Raw genomic sequence first — 22,543 nt, 5'->3', positions numbered from 1 at the left:
GTTAATTTCACTTTCATGATGATGTCATTCATTTCCCATGATAAACTGCAAGGGGGTTTTTTATCAATGTAGTGCTTAGAATAGAATTCTTATTATATAAACACGTTTTATGAGGTTGATGGGTGTATTTCAGTTTGAAAAATGATAGCTTGGTAACTTTTTTTTTTAAAACAGTGGACAGTTTTTTCCTTTTTTGCCTCTCATTGTAGTGTGCTACATATAGCTTTGCTCCCACTCCATCTGCTGTTCACCATCTGTAGCTTGTCATTACCTAAAAATTGTTGTTTGGTTAATATGGCAAGTTATAATGCATGCTGACCATTGTTCAGCCACTTGTGCGTTGTTTTTTTTTGCACTGCCTGGCTTTGTTGCTTTCTGGAACACTTTCTGTGACATGTGAAAAGGAAGTTGAAGAATTCAGTTTTCAAACTTCATGCTGTCCATTTGGTCAGCAAACAGTTATGGCGTGCCTGTTGCCTACCTGTTACACTGCTGGGTAATTGAAGATTAAGCAGAAATAGTAACATAGGTTCTTTAGAACTATAGTTCTGTATCCTGCATCAAACCTGGACTGGCGATTCGTTTCTTATGTGATCTTGTACATGTTTTAATGCCGTTCTCCCAAATCATCCCCCCATCCTCTCCCACAGAGTCCAATAGGCTGTTCTATACATCTGTGTCTCTTTTGCTGTCTCGCATACAGGGTTGTCGTTACCATCTTTCTAAATTCCATGTATATGCGTTAGTATAGTGTATTGGTGTTTTTCTTTCTGGCTTACTTCACTCTGTATAATAGGCTCCAGTTTCATCCAACTCATTAGAACTGATTCAAATGAATTCTTGTTAATGGCTGAGTAATAAAATAAATAAATAAGAAAAAAAAAGAACTATAGTTCTGAAGATCTGTAGTACATGTCCAGTGAAGGAGACATTAAACACAAACATAAAGCTAGATTGAAAGTTTAGAACATAAAGATGATAAAAGGTTATATAATCTGGTCATGGGTGTGGCAAGGAAATGCTTACAGAGGCATTCACATTTTATTCAATCAATTAACTCAACAAATGTTTACTGAGTACCTGCTGTGTGTCAAGTGCTTTTCTGAGGATACAGCAGCCAGCAATAGCAAAACCCTTGCTTTCATGGAACATGAATTCTGTAGAGCTTACGTTTCAACAGACCCTTGAAGGATGAGTAGATCTCTGTTATGGGAAATGATGGGAAAGTCATTCCAGTTAGAAGGAGCCACTAAAGAAAGAAAGAGCTGCAGGGCATGTTGTGGGATCTACAGGTAATACTGAGCAGCCGTATGGAAAATACCTAAATATCAGACTCAGAAGACTCTGAGGTCCAGAAGACTCGTTTAGATCCTGACTGTGAAAAGCCTTGAATGATATATACTAGAGTATGAATTTTTTTTGCCATAAGCTATGGCAAAGTCATTAAAATAGTTCAGTTAGCAGTCTGACATGCACAGATATGCTTCTTAGATTTCTAATTAGGTGTTTGTTAAATACTTACAATTTCCTGACACTTTCTGAAGTGTGAAACTCTCTACAGCTGTGAAGCATTGAGCTTTATTGTTTTATTATTTTTTTATTTATATGATTTTATGAATACTAAAATAGTCAACTGTAACTTGTCTCTGTATAAATACTTTGGCTAAGAAGTAACTAGATATCATAGAATAATTTTTGAAAAGTAAAGTTGAAACATTAACTGATAGCAAAGTTAGTTAGTTAGTTAGTTCAGTCGCTCAGTCGTGTCCGACTCTTTGTGACCCCATGAATCGCAGCACACCAGGCCTCCCTGTCCATCACCATCTCCTGGAGTTCACTCAGACTCACGTCCATCGAGTCAGTGATGCCATCCAGCCATCTCATCCTCTGTCGTGCCCTTCTCCTCCTGCCCCCAATCCCTCCCAGCATCAGAGTCTTTTCCAATGAGTCAGCTCTTCTCATGAGGTGGCCCAAGTACTGGACTGATAGCAAAAGCCACGTCTAAAAATGACTTCTGCTCTTAAGATCTTTTCGTTGTCTGTGGTGTTCTGTACCTTTATTGTATAAATACAGACTTCCTAAAATGTACTCAGCTTGGGATTTCTTAGAATTAATTCTCTGTCTATAGGTTGCTGTCTGTCATCAGTTTGGAGAACTCACAGCCGTTATGTTTTCAAATATTGTCCCATCATATTCTCTTTCTTTCTTCTTCTGCAACTCCAATTGGGTGTATATGTGTGTGTATATATATGTATACATATATACATATACACATATACGTGTATATATATGTGTGTATATCTATACACACACACACACACACACACACACACACATATGATCCTCTAATTGCATCACATATATCTCAGAACTTCCTTCATATTTTCTTAGTTTCTCTGAGCTGCATTCTGAAGTTCCTCATAACCTCTGCAAACCACTTCACTCTTCTGCTTTAGCTGTTCTATTTTGCTACTAAACTTATCCTTTTCGTAGCAGAGGCTTTTAAATTCCTGTCATGATTCATCTCTCTTACATACTTTCTCCTTACTCACAATTTAAAAACTCTTAAAATGTAATTGTTGTACTTTCTTTATAGTCTAGAATAATTCTGGTATCTGCAGTCTTTATAAGTTAGCTGTCTTTTCTGTTCTTTTTTCCCTTTATATTTTGTAACCTTGATTTCATTCTGTATTTTGTGATTTTTCTCTGTGACCTCGTATTTCTGAGAACTTTTCCCGTGGGAATTACTTGAAATAGGAGTTAAAAGTGAGTCCAAGAAGACTCTGGAGTGGATTTCTAGCCCAGTTATTTATAGACACTAAAAACTTAAGACCTTTTGTTTGAGATTTTTGGGAGACTATCTAGGTGGTATATATTTTGAAGCTAATTCTGCTGGGAGTTTGACTTCTGATTACAGATGCCCCAGGAAGACTTGTTCCTCTTTTCATCCTGAATTTGGTCGGCAGTTTTCCTAGCATTCCCGTGGGAGTGTTCTTTCTCTTCCTCTTTGCTCTGTGAGTGTTTGCTTAAGCAGTGCAGTCTCCTTTACACTCCTACCTTGCTCAAGCTCACTCTCCTGATGACCTCCACACTCAGAGGCTGAAGAAATTGACGTGCAGGTTCATGATTTGGTAAAAAAGAAAAATCAAATGCGTGTAAGGTGAAAGTTAGATTTGGTGTTCCTTTTCAATCAAAACCTAGTTTTGGGGTTTTGAGTATTCTTTGGTGGGGGGAGGGGAAAGGTTTGATGCATTTTCAAAGATCCTCCCCCCCTTTTTTTCCCCTAGCTTTTTGTTGTTCTCAATTGGCCAGGGTACTAATCTACCCTGGGTATGTTGCAATGATAATTAACCCCCAAATCTCAGAGGCTTAACTGAGAATGAGCTTAAATTTTTTTTTTTTTTTTCTCATTCATGGAGAATCTGCTATGGTTTGGGCGGTATGGTCTACTTCGTATCTGAGCCAGTTGGGACACATTGAGGCAGCAGGGCAAAAAGATAACTATAAGGAGGAGTGGTACTGCATGTTTTCTTCTTTAAAATTTTTATAAATGCATTTATTTTTTGGCTGTGTGGCGTGTGTAATCTTACTTCCCCAACCAGGGATCGAACCCATGCCCCTTGCTTTGGAAGTGCAAAATCTCAGCCCCTGGACCACCAGGTACCACGTGTTTTTAAAGGCCAGGCCTGGCAGTGGCTCGTGTTGCCTTTGGTGGGAACGCAGTTACACTGCCCCAGCCCGGTGTGAGGTGGTCTAAGAGAGGAAGCCGTGGGCTGGAGAGAGGACTGAGCAGAGGGCGTAGTCTCTGTCAGAGGGCCAGAAGCTGAAGTTGGGAGAGAAAGGCTGGGGTCGGGACCCTACACAAAACGTGTAGTAATGTAATCATCTTTTCTTTTCATTCGTAGTATGACTCAAAGTTTACTCATTAAAGAAGAGAATCCCCAGGTCCCCAAACATAGTGATCGTGATGAGCGTGCCTACACACACCATGAGTGTGTTAGTCACTCAGTCTTTGTGCGTCCACGGACTGTAGCCCTCCGGGCTCCTCTGTCCATGGAATTCTCCAGGCAAGATTACTGGGGTGGGTTGCCATTCCTTTCTCCAGGGGATCTTTCCCATCCAGGGATCAAACCTGGGTCTCCTGCACTGAAGGCAGATTATTTACTGTCTAAGCCATCAGGCCCTCTAGAATCTCTGGTCTGTTTGTTTTTGTCTTATTGAAACGACTAGAAAATTACCTTATCCTAAGCAAGTAATGATTGCATAGTGTGAATTGGAAAGCTTGTGCAAGACCACGCCCTCCATCACATGGAGCAGCGAGAATGTTTAGCACAGACTTTGGTCTGGGGGCTTGGCAGGGCCGACCAGAGACACTGCCCGGGTCCCTGCTTCTCAGTCACTTGCTTTTGTATTGGAGTACCGTTGCTTTAGTTTCTACTGTACAGCTGTATGTGTACACATAGCCGCCCAGTTTCGGCTTCCCTCGCCATTTAGTCACCATAGAGCACTGAGGAGGAGGGCATGGCAACCCACTCCAGTATTGTTGCCTGGAGAATCCCATGGACAGAGGAGCCTGCCAGGCTACAGTCCATTGGGTCGCAAAGAGTTGGACGCAACTTAGCAGCAGCAGAGCACTGAGTAGAGGTGTGCTATGCGGTAGGTTCTCATTAGTTACCTATGCTATGCTATGCTATGCTGTGCTAAGTCACTTCAGTCGTGTCCGACTCTGTGTGACCCCATAGATGGTAACCTACCAGGCTCCCCCGTCCCTGGGATTCTCCAGGCAAGAACACTGGAGTGGGTTGCCATTTCCTTCTCCAATGCATGAAAGTGAAAAGTGAAAGTGAAGTCTCTCAGTCGTGTCTGACTCTTAGCGATCCCATGGACTGTAGCCTACCAGGCTCCTCCGTCCATGGGATTTTCTAGGCAAGAGTACTGGAGTGGGGTGCCGTTGCCTTCTCCATTAGTTACCTATACATAGTATCAATAATGTATATATGTCAACCCCAGTCTCCCAGTTCATCCCACCCCTCCCCATCATCCCTCCTTGGTATCCATACTTTTTCCCCCTCTATGTCTGTCTCTCTCTTTCTGTTTTGTAAATAATATAATCTGTACCACTTTTTCAGACTCTATCCATAAGCATTAACATACCTTATGTAATTTTCTGACTGACTTCACTCTGTATAACAGACTTGTCAGTCAGCTTCTAGGACAACTGCAAAACCCAAAATGAGTGTGTTTGAGGGCTTAAGATACCAATCAGTCTTACACACTCTACCATATTTGTAAGCAGTTTTAATGGTATACTTATGAAATGTGATTAATACCAAAAATCTGTTAAAAGCTATATTAAAATTATTGCAGAGATTCAACCTACATCCTAGAAATGGGATATGTACCATTGGAGCTAAAATGACTGTGCAGTATGTGTTTTCACATATCTCCGCGTTGTATGTTGCACATATAATAAAGCACACGTCTGTATTCAGTAGTGTGCATATTGAGGATGGATGTCTGTGGGATGCTGTTCCTGGTTAATAGGGCTTATTGTAATCATGGTCAGGATGGGTACACCATAAACATAAATTGAAACCATTTGCAAATATTTTGGAACTAGACTGAAGAAATCAATCTGGTATGCTTCAGTGACAAATAAAGAACAGTTTCAAAGTGTTTTAAATGTAGTTTTTAATTGAAAGTCATCAGATAGCTGATCTTGAGAAAGCTCTTTTGGGGACTTTCATAAAAAGCATCTATTTGAGTTTCATAACAATCCTGGGGGAGGAAAGCAGGACAGGCCATACGGTCACACGGCAGTGTTTTGACTCCACGGTCGTTCCACTACATTTCCTCCTTCATGGCATTAATGGGCTAAAATGCAAATGACACTCTTAACACAAGCCACAGTGCACAGATTGCGCATTATCTGTTGTGTGTGTGTGTGTGTGTTCTCTACAAGATTCTTTGCAAATAAGATTAATCTTGGTTGCACTTTAAGGGTATATCCCTCCTTGTGGCTACACCCTGAAATTAAACAAAAACAATACTGTGTGTTTTCCTCAATTATAACAAAATCTACCTACAAAAAAAAACTTTGTCCATTTAAGCAGATTAAATGAGAGTATCATCAAACCACTAACATACATAAAAAGTGCTAAAATTCAATATAAATGTTAATTATCATTTGAATATTGTTTCCGAAATTAAACGATGCTTACTCCTTGGAAGGAATGTTATGACCAACCTAGGCAGCATTTTAAAATGCAGAGACATTACTTTGCCAACAAAGGTCCATCTACTCAAGGCTCTGGTTTATCCAGTGGTCATGTATGGATGTGAGAGTTGGACTGTAAAGAAAGCTGAGCGCTGAAAAATTGATCTTTTTGAACTGTGATGTTGGAGAAGACTCTTGAGAGTCCCTTGGACTGCAAGGAGATCCAACCAGTCCATCCTAAAGGAAATCAGTCCTAAATATTCAATGGAAGGACTGAGGTTGAAGCTGAAACTCCAGTACTTTGGCCACCTGAATGTGAAGAGCTGACTACTCATTTGAAAAGACCCTGATGCTGGGAAAGATTGAAGGCAGGAGGAGAAGGGGATGACAGAGGATGAGATGGTTGGATGGCATCACCGACTCAATGGACATAAGTTTGAGTAAACTCTGGGAGTTAGTAATGGACAGGGAGGCCTGGCATGCTGCAGTCCATGGGGTCACAAAGAGTCAGATACAACTGAGCGACTGAACTGAACTAAAAATTCTATATAAATGTTAGTTATCATTTGAGTATTGTTTTTGAGGACAGCATCTTCTAGAATTGTTTCTATGATTCTATGTTATCTGAAATTGAAGCTAATAGCAGGAGGAATGAGACATGGTCTTTGGCTGATAAAAATGTTTTAGTGCCGTGTCTGCTCCGTGATGGTTCAAGTACCTGGGATACCCCTGGGCCATGGAACTAAAATGTGCTTTTCCTGATTTTTCAGAAAAAGCCTCCCTACCTTCAATTCATCTTAGTGTTTCTGTAATGTTCTGCGTTTCTTTCGGAGAGTCTACATACAGGACTCTGGTGAGTCTGCTGTATAAATAAACCATCATCCTTCGTTCATTAAAGGTATATTAGTCATTTGTCACCGGCCTGTGTGTCTTGAGCGCATTCGCTTAAAGTTGTGTAGATTGTTGCAGCCTGAAATCTTTCATCTACTTCTCTTTTCAGCCCCCTTCCTCTGACTTGTTTTTGTTAATTATAAATTGGATTTTAAAACGAGAAGACAATAGTGTAGTTCCAGGTCTATATAAATCTGGAAGAGTGGAAGTTTTTAGCAGGTTGACTTTTAGTAGACAATGTCTTTTTGGTAGTATTTTGGCATATTTCACTTGCTGTGGGGTCTGATGTCATTATGAATGGAAAGCGCAGTAGGTAGCGCTTGCTTGAAGAGATGAGCAAACTGCCATTTTAAAGTAGCAAATTAATGGGCTCCAGTTTCATCCACCTCATTAGAACTGATTCAAATGTATTCTTTTTAATGGCTGAGTAATACTCCATTGTGTATCTTATACAGAGTGAAGTAAGCCAGAAGGAAAAACACCAATACAGTATACTAACGCATATATATGGAATTTAGAAAGATGGTAACAATAACCCTGTGTACGAGACAGCAAAAGAGACACTGATGTATAGAACAGTCTTATGGACTCTGTGGGAGAGGGAGAGGGTGGGAAGATTTGGGAGAATGGCATTGAAACATGTAAAATAGCATGTAAGAAACAAGTTGCCAGTCCAGGTTCGATACACGATACTGGATGCTTGGGGCTAGTGCACTGGGACGACCCAGAGGGATGGTATGGGGAGGGAGGAGGGAGGAGGGTTCAGGATGGGGAACACATGTATACCTGTGGCGGATTCATTTTGATATTTGGCAAAACTAATACAATTATGTAAAGTTTAAAAATAAAATAAAAAAAAAAGAAACAGTAAAAAAAAAAAAAGTAGCAAATTAAAAATAGAATGTCTAATCACTCCTCCCTGAAGAGCAAATATCCCTCTTTTACTTCCAAACAAAAAGGTGTTGTTAACAAAACATCATGCCCTTTTATGAACAGATTTTATAAAATTGGTGAGAGACATTTTAGCCATGAAACCCACTGATGTCAGTGATGGGTTAGGCTGTGTTCCTCGTTTGGCCAGCCAGATGCTGAGAGCGTGTTTGTCACACTCACCATGCGGTGTGAGTGGCTGCTGATTTCACATACACACTTCCTCATTTTCTGGTCCTGTGCTTCTCAGAAGTCCAGAAACATTAGCTTATGTACACTGAGCATAAATTATCTTATATCTCCAAGTTTTATGGCAGTTGGTAATACAAGTTAATAGGATTTATGACCAAGAAATGAGATGTCCAAGAGTTAATAAGGCATGCCTTTTGCATTATCCTAAACCTCGTTTGGTGATTCCTATTTAGGATTCTAGTATCTGATGTACAAGAGAATGGTCACAGGATGGATGCTGTCGGTTTTTAACTCAGTTGAACAACCTCTAAATATGTTGTAAATATTAATTCCTTATGATCATAGTCATGTTTCTTACTGGGTTTTTTTTGTTTGTTTCATCTCACTAGATCTATTATTTACTGTATAAAGTCCTGACGCCTTCTCCATTATACATTTGTAATATTGGTAATGAATATGATAGAAAGATGTTAGTAGTCTGATAGAGAAAAGCTGAGTATTCATGATGTAAATTTGGTATACATGATGGTTTCTGCAGAGAGCTGAGGGTGTGGGTCTGTCTGTCCGCACATCCAGCCCCCTCTCATCAGTGATAACTCAGAGAAGTGATTCTCAGAGTGATTAGACCCTATAGACAGCACTGATAATCTTTTCATTATTTATTATCCACTTACAATTCCTTTCTTTAAAATTATTATTTCATTCTCCTCCTATATCTTCTCAATTTTTGTTGTGGCTTGGCATCTTAGAATCTTTTGTATAATTTATCCTGAAGCATACAGCTATTCAATATTAGTGTAAATAGTATGAAGCCTTAGAGGTCGTTTTATAGATGAGCAATGGCAGGGACTTACAGGTAAAATGATTTGCCCAGGGTTATGCATAGCATTTCTTAGAGAGGAAATTTATGCTGCAAATGAAGTAGATTTCATGCAGTGATATCTAACAAAGGACCATGAGGGCATTTCATGTCTGTAAATGACCTGTCACACAGAGCTCGCCCGATCTCCCTTTCTTCTTCCACAAGGCAAACCACTAACCCCGCTTCCTTCCTCCGTCCTGTGCCCAGCCAAGCTTCCTTCTCCGGGAAGTCCTGCCACTCAGCGTCCGACCTAGACACTCTTCAGAGTGTCTCATTGCTTTGCTTGTGCTTTTTCTTTGGTTTGTCTGCTCCATATGCCAGGGCAGCAGATTCTTTCTCACAGGGACTGCCCCCAGACACACAGCTGCCCTAAGCACCCCCTTCCTTCCCTCACTTCAGACCTTGCCCAGCTTTCTAGCAAAATGTTTCTACACTCCTCCTCCCCTCTGCCTGGCTGTGTGCTTTTCCTCCTCCTCCACTATATGGCACTTAAGAAACATAAAACAAAAACGTTTCCTGTTGTTGAACAGTGTACTAACTAATATTATTTTTTTAACCATGCCTTTTTAAATTAATTTTTATTGGAATATAGCTGCTTTGCAATGTTGTATCAGTTTCTGCTGTCCAGCAAAGTGAATCAGCTATACTGTATACACATATCTCCTCTTTTTCAGATTTTCTTTCTGTTTAGGTCACTGCAGAGCACTGAGTAGAGTTCCTTGGGCTATACTGTAAGCTATCATTAATTATGTATTTTATGCATAGGATCAATAGTGTTTAGTTTAGTTCAGTCGCTCATTCGTGTCCGACTCTCTGCGACCCCATGAATCACAGCACACCAGGCCTCCCTGTCCATCACCAACTCCCGGAGTTCACTCAGACTCACGTCCATCAAGTCAGTGATACCATCCAGCCATCTCATCCTCTGTCATCCCCTTCTCCTCCTGCCCCCAATCCCTCCCAGCATCAGAGTCTTTTCCAATGAGTCAACTCTTCACATGAGGTGGCCAAAGTACTGGAGTTTCAGCTTTAGCATCATTCCTTCCAAAGAAATCCCAGGGCTGATCTTCAGAATGGACCGGCTGGATCTCCTTGCAGTCCAAGGGACTCTCAAGAGTCTTCTCCAACACCACAGTTCAAAAGCATCAATTCTTCAGCACTCAGCTTTCTTTATAGTCCAACTCTCACATCCATACATGACCACAGGAAAAACCATAGCCTTGACTAGATGAACCTTTGTTGGCAAAGTAATGTCTCTGCTTTTCAATATGCTATCTAGGTTGGTCATAACTTTTCTTCCAAGGAGTAAGCATCTTTTAATTTCATGGCTGCAGTTACCATCTGCAGTGATTTTGGAGCCCCAAAAATAAAGTCTGACACTGTTTCCACTATTTCCCCATCTATTTCCCATGAAATAATGGGACCAGATGCCATGATCTTCATTTTCTGAATGTTTTAAGCCAACTTTTTCACTCTCCTCTTTCACCTTCATCAGTAGGCTTTTTAGTTCCTCTTCACTTTCTGATCAATAGTGTATAGATATCAATTCCCGTGTCCCAAGTTCACCCTCCTTTCCCCCAGCCTCCAGTATATATATGTCTGTTCTCTGCATCTGTGTCTATTTGTGCTTTGCAAATACAGATGAATGTATTTGCAAATATCATATTTTAATTTGCAGTAAGACAACAAAATTTTAGAGCCGTTCAGCTCTCATTTTGTAAGGACCCAAATGTCCCCTTTAGATCTCTGTAAGAACTTTCCCTCTGTGATTTTACCCATGTTTAATGAAACTAGCTTTCTTTAAGAAGTGAAACCACACACTCACAAAGTATTTATTTTTTTAGGCTTGTTTTCTGTTCTGCTGATTCTGTTTTGGTTGATGTACAGCATATGCTGTAGTCGCTCAGTCGTGTCCGACTCTGTGACCCCATGACTGTAGCCCACTGGGCTCCTCTGTCCATGGATCTAGAATACTGGAGTGAGTTGCCATGCCCTCCTCCAGGGGATCTTCCCAACCCAGGGATCGAACCCAGGTCTCCCGCATTGCAGGTGGATTCTTTACCATCAGAGCCAGCAGGGAAGCCCATGAATACTGGAGTGGGTAGCCAATCCCTTCTCCAGGGGAACTTCCTGATCCAGGAATTGAATTGATGTCTCCTGCATTGTAGGCAGATTCTTTACCAGCTGAGCTATCAGGGAAGCAGATGTACAGCATAGAATGCTTCAACAAAAAGCATTGTTTAAGCACCAAAGATGTGATACACATGGTGGTGGGCAGTGCGTCTGCAGAAGTAAAAGGCACTGCTTCTGTTCTGCTGTGTAGACTTCAGAGGAAAGGATGGAAGAATAAATAGAAAAATTTACACTCATTATGAGGAAATGCTGGATGCTATGCAGACAGCACGGAAAAAACATTTAACCCAGATTGGGCCCAGGGCTTATGGTGAGAGTGTGCCCAGTGTCTCAGGGAGATCCTACTGATGAGCAGTCAGCCAAAGAAAGGAATGAAGACATTTAATGTGGGACTTCCCTGGTGGTCCAGTGGCTAATAATACCCCACGCTCTCAATGTAGGGGGCCCGGGTTCCATCCCTGGTCAGGAAGCTAGATCTCATACGTAGCAACTGAGATTTCACATGCTACAACTACGATCAAAGATCCTGTGTGCTGCACCTAAGATCAGGCGAGGCCAGATAATGAATGAATGGGCGACCTTTAATGTTAAAAGGCAAAAGAGCCTTAGAGAACTTGCCATCTTTGTAGGAGCTCTAAAATAAAATGCTGGATCCTGGGGAGCCATAGGAGATGCAGCTAGAATTAAGGTTCTGGATCATGAAGGGCTTGTTTGCATTCTCAGGAAGATGGTCTTTATATTGAGGTTCAAGTTCAGGTATTCAGCTTTTTTATCAGGGAAATAGCATTAGGTTAACATTTTAGATAGCTTGGTAGCAATGTGAAGGATAAATTGGTTAGGGTAGAGATAGAGGCCATTCAACTGATATAGAAATCCAAGAAGGAAACCATGAGTAAGTAAACTTAAGTAAGCATGGGTGTGAAGAAAGGATGGTAGAGTTCCTTGGGATGTGGACTCTAAAGTCTTCCCAGGAACACAGAGGAAGGAGTTAATGCAATGCCTAGGATTAGGATTAGGCAACTGGGTTTTGTCTTTCTTTGAAGCAGAGAATATGAGAAGAACAGGAAAAAACGGAAAGATGGTCAGCTGATCTTGGACATAATGAGATTGGTCTTTCTTTGGAAATGAGATTGGTCTTTTTTGGAAATGAGTAAAATTGCCTTAAAGGGTTATAGGAAATTTATGTATTTGGCATGGCCTGATGGTAAGACTGTAAGAATCATCATATATATGTGGTAATTAAAAACTTCGAACCGGACTCATTACCCTGGAAGGAAGATATAGAATGAAAAGAGCCATGGCAGATGGTAGAGCTCTAGGAACGCCTTCAAGGAAAAGAAATAGAACTAAAAGAGAGTGAAGCTGAAACCGAGGTGGTTTAGAGTTTTAAGAGACCAGGGAGTGATCATTAAGGGTGTCAAGAATTTAGAAAAAAAAGAAATGATATAGTGAGTTTGGCAACTGATAAGGTACAGTTTTCATGGTAAAATGTAGGTAGAAGCCAAGTTATTATGGTTGAATATTAAATGGGAGAGGAGGTAGAAACATCTTTCTCTTTATTATTGTTTGCCCTTTTTTACTGTACCCTCGTAAGCAGTTGGAATTGTTTTGACTAACCTCAGAGCTAATGATGGCCTACACAATTACTTTGGTGAGCCCATTTTCCAAATTCAAAACCAGAGCAGGGATGTTTTGGGGACCATGTTTTTCTTTCCCAGGACAGTCTGAAGTGCTGCTGCCACGCTGCACCTCTGTAAGATGGGTCACACATGTATGGGCCCTAATTGTCTCACCAAATGCTGGTGAAGTATGTCATGACCTGTTCTAGATCCGTATTCTCTTCCAAAGCAAGCAGAAGGTCCTCGTGGCCTACGCCCAGCCCCATGGCCCCGACAGGCCCTTCTTTCCGTGGACACCTTGGTCTGTGCGCCAGTGGGAAGCTGTGAGTCAGACCTTGACATCTCCCTCTTTCTGGTCCATGTTCTTCAAATGTTCCATGACCTAGGGAAACTGACCTATCTCTTGTTTTTCAAACTGACCACTGTCACTCCTTTCTCTGCCCCAAAATATTTTCTTTTGAAATCACTCTCTTCTTTCAAAGCCCTACTCAAATTCTGTGACTCCTGCACAGAATTTCCAAATAATCCTCTCTGAACTTCCCTCATCCGGACTCCTTTCATCGCTTTTTGAAATCATTTTTTGAAACTGGGCCTCGAGCAGTTTATCCATTAAACAAAATGTATTAGGTTGTAATTTCTCTCATTTTCTAAACCTTAAAAAACACAGAGTTGCCTGTTTTTAATCAAAGGTGAAATAACAGCAGCCACGCATAGTTCATCTAGTGGTTCACTTCAGTCCAGTCCCTCAGTCGTGTCCAACTCTTTGTGACCCCATGGACTGTAGCACACCAGGCCCCTTATCCATCACTAACTCCCGGAGCTTGGTCAAACTCATGTGCATTGAGTTGGTGATGCCATCCAACCATCTCATTCTCTCTCATCCCCTTCTTCTCTTCCCTTCAGTCTTTCCCAGCATCAGGGTATTTTCAAATGAGTCAGTTCTTCGCATCAGGTGGCCAAACCAAATCCAAATAGGTGATCTCACGTACTATTCTCATCATCAAGAGTGTTCACTGGTGCCACCCCTTGTAAAATACAGGGTGCCTGGGCATCCCAGGTTGGCAGTCAGAGACTCTGACTTCATCTAGTTATTTCCTTCTTGGCGTATGCTTTCTTCCTAGTTTGCTGGAAGTTCACTTGGGGAGCAATAGCTTCTTTTAGTGGCTGTGGTTTGCACTTCTCTCTTCTTATTTTTATTAAAAAAGTTACTTGCTTACTTACTTCTGGCTGTGCTGTGTCTTCGTTGCTGTGCGTGAGCTTTCTCTAATTGCAGCAAGCAGGGGTCTAGCCCCTGCTGGTGGTGTGCAGACTTCTGATTGCAATGGCTTCTGCTGTTGCGGAGCGCTGGCTCTACGGGTGTGTGGGCTTCTGTGTGGGCTTCGGTAGTTGTGGCACGTGGACGCAGTAGTTGCGGCTCGAGCTGCGAGCTCTAGATTGTGGGCCTCGTAGTTGTGGCTCATGGGCTTAGTTGCCCTGCAGCATGTGGGATCGTCCCAGACCAAGGATTGAATCTGTGTCCTGTGTTGGCAGGCAGATTCTCACCCACTGGAGCACCCAGCGAAGTGCAGGTGTGCTAATTCTTGAGCAAATACATGAGGAGGACGGCGGCAGGGGTGGTAGATTTTAAAGCAACCTGAATACAATGAAGCTTCAAGGCTAAAGGTGAGAAATGACCACCCTGACGCCCACCGCTCACCCACACAACATACAAGTTCTTTGACCTTAAAGAAGTCTTTCATTCAGGGATATTTATAGAAAGATGCCCATCAGCAAAAACCAGTGGTGATCCCTTAGTGATTCCAAAGCAGCAAGGGAGGAAATATAAAATTCAGTCTCCATGGAAACTGTTTAAAAACTTATTTGAACAGTGGCCTTTTGTTTTCAGCCATGAGTGACAGAGAATCAGGTTAGGAGTCTTGATGCAATCCGAAAGAGTGCTGTGTGCAGGTGAAACAGTAGAAGAGATAGCATCAGCGTTTGTCTCAGGCCTGTCATCATAATTTATCCTAATCCAATTCTGGGGAAAGTCATGGAATATTGGATGCTGAGTGTCATATTTCCCTTTACCCCCGCCTCCCCAGTCCTCTGTGGCAAGGACGCAAGTACACTGTGTCATGTATACTTAGTTCAATTGAGCATTGCTTCAGCATCTTCCTTTGATTGAAAACAAAGGGTTGCCAATGCAGTATCAATGAACTGTGAAGTGATTTGAGTGTTACCAGCAGGGAAATGAAATGAGCCTCCAGGAAGAAGGTTGGCACTAGTGAAAGCTTCTGTATAAAGAGCTTCATACAGTTCCAGCCGAGTTGTATGACTTCTCATCCAATTAAGATTTCTTTTTTCCCCTGAGTTGGGGAGCATTTTGATCTTATTTGTTCCAGTGCAATCAAAATTGAAGAAAAAGTGGAATATTTATCCAAGTAAACTTAAGCTAGGAGGGCTTGGATTCAAGGGTACTTATTCAAACTAAGCATTCATGCTGGGTATGTTGAAGCTCTTTCAAGGAGTGGCTCAGGTATCTCACTCCCATACATACACATACATATAACACATCTAATTGATCCCTGAGTCAGGAAGATCCTCTGGAGGAGGAAATGGCAACCCACTCCAGTGTTCGTGCCCAGGAAATCCCATGGACAGAGGAGACTGGCAGGCTGCAGTCCATGGAGTTGCAGAGTCGGACGCAACTTAGCAACTCTACCACACTGTACATGCACACACACGTACCCCAAGAGTCTTACCTCTTCCAAGCCAATCTGACTGAGAGGAAGGTTTTTGGAGGAGGAGGATTTTTTTTTCCTGAAAACCACTATTCCATATATACAGTCTTTTAAAAGCTCCTGTTGGTCCTTTATAACTTTATCATCATCAGAATTAGAATATTTGACTTTGATGCCTACGTTATAACTTAACAATAAAATTTATCAAAATGTATCTGAGTCAGGAAGGAAATTGGCAAAGCAGAGCATAACCAAGATGGTCGATAGACTGAGAGAGAGTGAGGATGGTAAACTTTGACAGAAAATGGAACACCGGGGATGCCCCTGATTTCCTGTTGTCTTCTGAAGCAGATGGAGACACTGCTGATATGTTGTTAAGTAGGTTGGATGCTCTGAATGTCGAAGGCATGCTGAATATTAGACTATCACTGAAGACTCTGAAGAGCCACGCATGAGTTGTAAAATAACGTGTATACTGGAAATGCTGGAAAATTACCAAAAAATAATATTTTTAGAGTTTGCAAAGGACCTTCATCATTGTCTCACTTGATTCTCAGCAGCCCTTTGAAGTTAGCAGACAGGGACATTGTTCCTGTTTCTCAGATGAGGGAACTTCATAGAACAGCATTGCGAGTGTGTGGAAAATCCATCAACAACAGTCTAGGGAGTTTTCTGAAACCTAGTCCTTTACCCTTTGCTTCGTAGCTGCTGTCTTGTCAGAATCCCAGCTTCCTCTCTAAATTGCACTGAACCTTGAGGAGGCCCCAAAAGCATGAAGGAAGAGTAACCAGTTTTAGTCTCTTCTATGCCCTGAGAGTAGCATATTAAAAAGCAGAGACATTCCTTTGCCAACAAAGGTCCATCTAGTCAAGACTATGGTTTTTCCAGTGGTCATGTATGGATGTGAGAGTTGGACTGTGAAGAAAGCTGAGTGCTAAAGAATTAATGCTTTTGAACTGTGGTGTTGGAGAAGACTCTTGAGAGTCCCTTGGACTGCGAAGAGATCCAGCTGGTCCATTCTAAAGGAGACCAGTCCTGGGTGTTCATTGGAAGGACTGATGCTAAAGCTGAAACTCCAGTACTTTGGCCACCTCATGCAAAGAGTTGACTCATTGGAAAAGACCCTGATGCTGGGAGGGACTGAGGGCAGGAGGAGAAGGGGATGACAGAGGATGAGATGGCTGGATGGCATCACCGACTTGATGGACATGAGTTTGAGCGGACTCCGGAAGTTGGTGATGGACAGGGAGGCCTGGCGTGCTGCGATTCATGGGGTCGCAGAGTTGGACACGACTGAGCGACTGAACTGAAACTGGATGCCCTGAGAGTGCTGCCTTTAGGAGCTGCTGCTGGAATCATCTGCATAGGCTTTTTTTTTTCCCCCTGTGAACTTATTATTGTGAAAATTGTCATATATGTAGAGAATTTGAAAGAAGAGTATAATAAGCAGCACATCCCAACCACTTTAAATGTTTTAAGCATTGTATACTTTATCTATGAATAGGTGTATTTGAGGGGAGGGTGACCATTTGAAATTAAATTGCAGATGTCTCATCACATTATTTTATTTTTATTTCTTTTGCCCTCCCTCAAAATTCCTGATTTGAAATAACATGCTTGTTTTATACTATAGTGTATGGTACTAGTTTTAAAATTATAATACCTAAACTACCACTAAATAGTAAACTACTGAAGGAAATTTAAAATTTCTTTGCAGATCTTTCCATTTGCCTTTAAATTATAGTCCAACCAGAGTATTGTGTCTAAAATTTGTCATTTGAAATAATAAATTTTGTTCTTTCTGTGGTTATGCTATAGATTTAATTCTTAGGTTCACTTGTCACGGTTTATTTGTAGTTATAAGATTTTCTTTTTTAATTATTACTTGAAAGTAATTACACTCATCAAAAGCTTCATAAAAAATTATCATCAGATGTCTTGTTTTCATTTTTACCCTCTTCATCACTACCACCCTCTTTCAGAATATTAGATCCTTGCAGAAAAGAAAGGTAATTTTGGAGACTGCTCTATCTTCAGTAATAGAGATCATCTTCTTTCTTTTATTCATGGCTGCTTAGAACACTATTGTCTGGATGCACCTCTGTATGGTAATTTTCCCATGTGTATTGATAGCTTTTTGAAGGAACACACTGGAAATTCCAACTAGGTAGTCTCTGAGCTTTGGCTTACGTATGTTTGAAAATGTTCCTCAGGTTATTCTGTGCACTTTCTAATGAGAGAACTACTTTGCTCCCATAACATCTTTTGAGTTGGAGCCAGTAGGACCTGATTTTAAGGAGCAAACTAGGTCTTAGAAAGATGCAGTGACTTGTCAAGGGTTAGTCTTCCATTTAACAGTGAAGCCAGGTTCCAAGTCCGTGTCCGATTGGCCCTTTAGGTCTCTCCCTTCTGTAATTCTATTTCTGATTTTATGATTCGTGATCTTGGTATGATGTTAGTCGGTGTAGAAGGAGCAATTTTCAGAGGTAAATTCATTAAGCAAGTATAACATGTAAAGCCAACTTCTTCTCTAACAGAATCAGGCTTCACTGCCACCTTTACGGAGTGTAGATAAGGCTTTAAATAGAAGTGAATGGACATAATCAGTTTCCTTATCGAGGCAGAAAAATATTCTGTTATAGCTGAGATAGTAATGATAATGAACCCCGAGCCTTTCTCTTTTGGAAAGTCATGCTGATAGAGGAGCCTCAGAATTGATTAATGGCATGCATGTTGGCTTTTCCAGTTGTCTGAAGATAGGAAGCCAGTTTCACTCCTACCAGAAGCCCTCAAGGTAAAAGGCACAGAATAGGGAACACTGGTCTTATATTATCAGGCAAGTTTAATATACGGAAATGCTGCTCAAGGGACAGGAGGAAAGGATTTATTTTCTCCTAGGTGAAGCTGGCCTATTAAGAAGTGGGCCCTCTTTGAAATTTTGATAATAGTAATTGAAAAGCTATGAATAGAGCTAAATATTTTTTTCTGAGCATATTTCATGCTATAAAATATTTCCAGAAACAGAGCCAGCATTCAGAAAAATGAAAGGACTTGGACAATTTTTCCATTTATTCATTCAACCAACATATTAACAAGGACTTATTTATTATATCAGGTGAGCTTTCCAAGTGGCTCAGAATCCACTTGCGAATGCAGGAGACGCAGGTTCAATCCCTGGGTCAGGAAGATTCCCCAGAGGAGGAAATGGCAACCCACTCCAGTGTTCTTGCCGGGAAAATTCCATGGACAGAAGAGCCTGGCGGGCTACAGTCCATGGGGTCACAAAGAGTCAGAAATGACTGAGCACATCACATTATTTATATCAGTTGTTTTGCTAGATTGATGATGAGTAAGTTTCTGTCAAAAAATTTTACTACATCTGTTTAGATCATTTTTTCAATGAGATAAAAGAAGTGCAGTATTGCAAATACATACAGACTGTTACTTAAGCCTAGGGAGGCAGCACGCAGTGCACCACAGACAGAGGTAGGGAGGATTCCTGGAGAAGGTCATGTCTGAGTACAGTCTGAAAAGGAGACAGGTGTGTAGGAGGTCGGAAGACAGAGAACAGAGGACGTGGGCAGAGGTGTGTGGTGCAGAAGCCAAGCCATGTACTTGGGAGAACCGAGAAAGCCTGAGGTTTCTGGGATAGAAAAGGAAGCTGTGGTGATGGATGAAGGGGGAAGAAGCTAGGTTGGAGAGGCAATTGAAGATCACCTCCGCCGCCCTGTTAGTGGGTTCAGATTTTAATCCTTCAACGTTAGACAGAGATTTATAGCTTTTGGTGGTTATGAGCCTGTTTGAGAATATGAGAAAAAGTCTGAACCTTCTCTTCAGAAAAATGTACACTTGTCCACACTCTGAAAGTTTTAAATATTTTAAAAGTTGTTGGAAGCCCTGAGCCTGTCCGTGGAGTTCTATTTGAAAACCAACTCCTTCAGACAAATACCTGCATACCTTGTCATCTAACCTGTTAGTAGGGACAAGGCCTCACTGTATTCTTAGATAGGACTTTTTGCCTTGAGTTAATAACAGAAATTATCAACCGAGGGGTAGCCAGCTAAGTTGTTTAGTAATGATGGAAATGATGATAGTGGCTGATACTGAATCTCAGCACGTGCCAGGGTGAAGAAGTTCCTTTTCTCCCTGTTGCTCAGATGAGGTCGCTGAAGCTGAAAGTCTTGCTTACAGCCAGGTAGATGTAGAGATTGGATGTTCCCAGGTGCTCTGCCTGCACATTTACTGTTCAAGTTTTCCTTGTTACTACATTCTGCTTTCCTGAGAAAAACAAACTGAGGCTCTTTTTAGTGCTCCAAGCCTAGGTTGATTGGCCATCAATACAAGTCAGTATGCAGATCTTAGATTCTGTTCATTGAACGTACATCTTTTTTTTTTTTTTTTACTTGGCCTTGGCGCGGGCCTTGCCGCCTTGCTTGCCACGACCAGACATGACAGCGACACCCACTAACAATTGCTCCCGCCAAACGCCCGACAAACTCCTGAACGTACATCTTAGATGGAAAGATTTCTGCCCTTACAAGCACCCATTCATTGCAGTCACATTCATAACACGGTTTTGAATAGCATTAAATATAGCCACAAGATTATTAGCAGCAACACTTAATACTGCATATCATCCAGTAGGCTGCCATAAAGAATTTCATTTCTAAAGCCAAATAGTACATAATTCTCTAAAATCACCTTCTCCTGAACACACACTTCATTTAAAACAATTTTATGAACCAAATTCTAACTTACTACTTAGCATAAAAATGTTGATGTGCAACATTAAAAAAATAAATTAATGCTGCAAATCTCATCCTTTATTCCTTTTATCCGTGATGCCTTTCTCCTGAAAAATTGCATTTATATCCAAAATAGGAATTTATTATAACAAGACTCTTTTGGAAAAGAGTTATATTCCAAGAAAGGAAGACATTCAGAACCATTAGAAAGGGAACTAGAAGGAAATCATAGTTAATTACAGAATAGTTGAGTGAGTATCTGAAGAAGCCAGGTAATGTCTATAATCCTGTGGTTTACTAGCTCTGAAAAGTGTCAGTTATTCTCTGCAGATTTTCGTGTTGTCTGGGGGCCTTGGCTCTGAGTGGGAGGTTAGGGTCTTGACCGTAGTTGGTATTGACTGGCTCCTGGGGACTGCCAGGAGCAGTTTCTTCATCTGTAACTTGGGGATGATACTACACAGGATGTTCATGAAAATTAAAACATACAGGGCCTTATATATAAAACTGCTTTTTGTTTTATTGTGTCTGGCTTCTGTTGGGCTTCAAGTGAAAAGGTTGGAGTTCATCAAATATTTCCTGGCATATCATGGTCGTTGGTCAGATTGTTTCATTGTTTGATTTTGATTTGTTGGTTCAAATCCCATTTTCACCTGTGATTCCATATTTATCACGTAAGAAACCATCCCAACATGATTTGTCCTTTGTTTGTGCTTTGCAAAATGTATACTGTCTTTTATGACCATTAACATATTGTATATGTGTCTCTAAAAGAAAGGGATTCCTAAAAACCATACCTAAAGTGACTAAAGTTAAGAATAATTGCTTAAAAACAGTTTTTACATAGTCTCTTGTTTTAAGATTTGTTTGTGGGCTTCCCTGGTAGCTCAGACAGTAAAGAATCTGCCTGCGATGCTGGAGACTTCTGTTCGATCCCTGGGTCAAGAAGATCCCGTGGAGAACGAAATGGCAACCCACTCCAGAATTCTTGTCTGGGAAATTCCATGGACAGAGGAGGCTGGAGAGCTTCAATCCCTGGCGTCGCAGAGTCCAACATGATTGAGAACTAATGCTTGTACTTGTAGTTTGTTATATGATTAGGGATCCAAACAAGATCCATGCATTGCAGTTGGTTAATATTTTTGTTGTCCCTTTTCATCAGTAAGTTCCCTTCTCTATTTTTCTTTTTCTTCTCCTTCTTCTTGTTCTTTTCTCAGGCCTCAGCACTTTTGTTGAGGAAACTGTCATTTTTTTCCTTGAAATTTTCCACAGTCTGGGTTCATGGCATGGCAGGGTATCATTGAATACATTCTCTTTTCCTTTATGTTTTCGTAATTTATAGTTAATTGTAGAACTGTGATCAGTACTATTAACAAATGGGAGGGGTGGTTTGAAATAGGTGACATTGCATCATGACATTTGGTTGTCTCTTTATTATGATGTTCTATGCCATTGGTGATTATCACTCACCTTCATGGATTTATTACTGGTTGCTCAATGCTATGATGAACTGTTCTCCCATTACTGCTTAATTTTGTTCCTGAAATGCCTCTGGAAAGATCAGCGTCCCTCAGGTCAGCTACTATGCTATTTTGTGAAACAGTCTTTAAAGGAAGATAGGATATACAGTTAAATCTTTTTTTCTTTTATTTACTAGATTTCAGAATAACGAGTTAGTTTCCTAGCATTCTTCCACATGAATCAGTTAATTGTCCTTAAGTTGATGGTTTTAATCATATTTTATACATATTATCAGTTCATTCTGTTATCTTTATTTCTACTCAAAGTATCCTGTCTTTGGCCAGTGGGAGGGGAATTCAGTTTGGCTCCTGGATCTTTTTGATATAAATCCTGTAGTCTTTGATAGCATACTTGCTGTTTCTATAGCATGCTCCTGGCTTCATCTTGTACATCTCCTGGCTGACTGAATATCTCCAGCGTGTTCTTTCAGTAAGAAACAGAGAGAGACCATAAAGTAGGCATTAAGGGGTTCTTTTAGCCACTGAGTTGATTCTATAGACAAAGCTAGCACTTTTTTTAGGACAATGTGAGTTCATACTTATACTTCCCATTTAGACTCAGTACCACCTGAAAATAATATCTTTTGATGAGCGGACCTTTAAAATTTTGATGAAGCCTACTCTATCTCTTCTATAATGGATCATGCTTTTAGTGTTTTATCTAAGAAATCTTAACTTAAGGTTACAAAGATTTTTTTACTGTTTCCTCCTAGAAGT

The 22,543-nt window shown here is 40.9% G+C and overlaps 1 protein-coding gene across 3 annotated transcripts in view; it reads left to right on the top strand.

The window, feature by feature from the left end:
• Positions 1-22,543, top strand: part of TPK1 (thiamin pyrophosphokinase 1) — a 382,700-nt gene that overhangs the window by 224,277 nt on the left and 135,880 nt on the right. The gene's annotated exons all lie outside the window — the stretch shown is intronic.

This window comes from Bos taurus, chromosome 4 (assembly GCF_002263795.3).
Source record: "Bos taurus isolate L1 Dominette 01449 registration number 42190680 breed Hereford chromosome 4, ARS-UCD2.0, whole genome shotgun sequence".
Taxonomy (NCBI): Eukaryota; Metazoa; Chordata; class Mammalia; order Artiodactyla; family Bovidae; genus Bos; species Bos taurus.
The sequence above is the reverse complement of the archived record's forward strand: the minus strand, read 5'-3'. Positions and strand labels throughout refer to the sequence as shown.